Source organism: Salmo salar, chromosome ssa03 (assembly GCF_905237065.1).
Source record: "Salmo salar chromosome ssa03, Ssal_v3.1, whole genome shotgun sequence".
Taxonomy (NCBI): Eukaryota; Metazoa; Chordata; class Actinopteri; order Salmoniformes; family Salmonidae; genus Salmo; species Salmo salar.
Genome location: NC_059444.1, coordinates 71,333,761 through 71,336,832, shown reverse-complemented (window position 1 = coordinate 71,336,832; position 3,072 = coordinate 71,333,761).

The window sequence follows — 3,072 nt, the reverse complement described above, 5'->3', positions numbered from 1 at the left end:
TGTTGTATTCTCTGTGAGCTTCTCATTGACCCCCACATAGCACAGACGTTCCAGGGCAAGGTCAGGTTAAATTGATGCACTGTAGTTAGTACATGTGTGTCAGAATCCATATCAACAATACCCAGAGCCACATTGTGTTCAATCAAATCACTGTGTACCCATTATGGTATACTGTATGTATCCCACAAAAAGTGAGATAAATGAATACATTGTTGTTTTAATTTATACCTAGACAATATATATCACAAGCATGTCTATTATAAAGTATGTGCTACCAGTTATGTCTGTTCTTGAAGTCCTTTGAGAAATCATTTGGTGGGGGTAACTCATCTCTCTTGTCATTTTAATGTAGTGCAGGCTCATGTCATGTCATCTATTAACACAGGGACTGAATTATCTTCTCCAGAGCTAGCTGTTAACATCTGATTTTGATGAAATGTAAGGTTTCAAATGGTTTCTCTGGAACTTTTGTTATTAATCATGCAACATTTTGCAATAGTCATGTTTACGGATTACTTTTGAGAGGTGAATTGAGTAAGCTCGGTAAGAAAAGATATGTATACATGACGACATTGAAGCCAGATTTGTTGTATTACAATTGTATTGTTACCCATCTCTACAGTATAAAACAAAATGCTGAGACAAGTGTTGAGAAATGCAATGTGATGCCGTTTGTATCTCTTGGTGTTAACAAGAATTTGAATGGTAATAGATTTCTTTACACAACACTATGGCAGGCCTGCTGTGTAGAGGGACTGTATAAGAGGACAAAATATGTGTCTGCTTGACATTCAGCAAAATTACACACTCATTATTTCCTGGCTATCCCATGTAGTTCAACTATGTTATCTTTGGGCCTGTGTTCTTGATAAAAAGCGACTGTTCCAAGTCACCAGCGACACTTTGATGTGTTTGTTCGTTTTTTTTGGGTGCCAATATTCTATTGTTCTTGTTTCTTTTGAGTTGGCAAACCATCTGGTCCCACAACTATTCAGAGTGTCATCGACAGGGGCTCTGTGATGCAGGCAAGCTGCTCCAATCAGAACACCAGCAGGGACCATGTCCTACTGTGCCAGACACAGGCAGTGATAGACTGACTGAGAGAAGGAGAGAGGGAGGGAGGGGAGAGAGAGAGAGAGAGTGTACTTCAACACATTGTTACAACACTGTACGTAACCATAATAAGACATTTGAAGTGTCTCTATTCCCTCGAATTCCTTCGAGTGTAATGTTTACTGTTAATTTATTTTAGTTATGGGGCCTTCTATGCCATCAAAAGGAACATAAAATTTAACATACCAATTAGGATCTGGCTAAAAGTATTTGAATCAGTTATAGAACCCATTGCCCTTTATGGTTGTGAGGTCTGGGTTCCGCTCACCAACCAAGAATTCCCAAAATGGGACAAACAACAAATTGAGACTCTGCAAGCAGAATTTTGTTTATTATCTTTTTCACATTCTTTGGCAATGTAAACATATTTTCCCCATTCCAATACAGTCCTTTGAATTGAAATGAGAGATGGACAGAGAAATATACAGTTTAGCGATGTGTTGTTTTAATGTTGAACATCCTTTTACAGGCTTTCTATAATGCTGATCAGTTATGGACTACTGAGTTCCTCCAAGCTCTCTCTCTTTATCTGTCTCTCACTCTCTTTCTCTAAGACAAAGGGTCAAAAAAGTGACCCTTCACACCTTGGTGCGATACCATGTGACCTCACGGAACTACTAAAGGACTCTGCTGTCTCCTCTTCTTAGCCTCTTATCCTGCCAAGCTGGACCTGTCAAGCTGGACCTCTCTCTTGAGGAGGGAGAAGAGCCTCCATCTTCAGTAGGCCGACCACAGGACCTGGACTTTCATCTTTAACGGCCAGAACTGGTTACGCGATAAGTTAATGAAAGTACCTTTCAGGGAATAGTACCTGTAATCCAGTGAAGAAATTGCCCACTCACTAAACAGTCTCTGAAGAAGACATGACACTTACAAGAGCTAGTGCAGCCTGAAGGGTATTTTTTTTATTTAAACTTTATTTAAGTAGACAAGTCAGTTAAGAACAAATTCTTATTTTCAATGACAGCCTAGGAACTGTGGGTTAAACTACCTTGTTCAGGGGCAGAACAACAGATTTTTACCTTGTCAGCTCGGGGATTCAATCTTGTAACCTTTCAGTTACAAGTCCAACACTCTAACCACTAGGCTACCTGCCGCCAACCTTCCTTAAAGAAAGAAGCAGACAATTAGAGCACAGCCTCTGCAACTCAAGCAAGCAAACTGTGATGAGTTCTGCTGCTCAGTGCCCAGACAAATAGTGACCATGAAATCCAACAAAGAGGAAAGTTGGAAAGGACAGTACATTCTACAGTATATGTTGATACAGCCCAAGGACAACTTATTTCTCAGTGTAGCGTGTGTTGTCAAAGCTTGACTTATGAATACCGACCGGTACAGTACTTGAGAAAAATGGGTCCTGTGTTGCTCAGTTGGTAGAGCATGGCACTTGCAACACCAGGGTTGTGGGTTCTATTCCCACGGGGGACCTGTATGAGAAAGTACAAGAATTGTATGTAGTCACTATTGTAAGTCACTCTGGATAAGAGTGTCTGTTAAATGACTAAAATGTAAACTAAATATCCAATCCTACTAAGATATGAGCTTGAAAGAAAGGCATTTTCCTGGGCATGTGACATTAAAAACTTGAAACTTGATAATACCCTTGACCTATACTGTGTCGTGAAACTGGTCAACAAAAAGTATAGATTTCTTCCTTATAACACTGTGGTTATTTATCTGTGCTGATACCAAGGTCCTCCAGCTTGCAATAAAGAGACATGAATGCTGGGAATTTTTATTTTTTATTTTGGAAGTCTAAAAGAAGAATACAAAAATGGCTCCATAAGCCCCTCTCCAGACCATCTCCGCTTCCTGAACTGGGTTTGCTCTGTAAACTTAAACAGTGACAACAGCACTGTTCTAAACCCTCAAACTAAAAACAGTTAGTCCTAACCTTGTCACCAGCCTAATATACCCCCATGTTCCATGGCAAGAGGACTGATGTCAGACGGGATATTG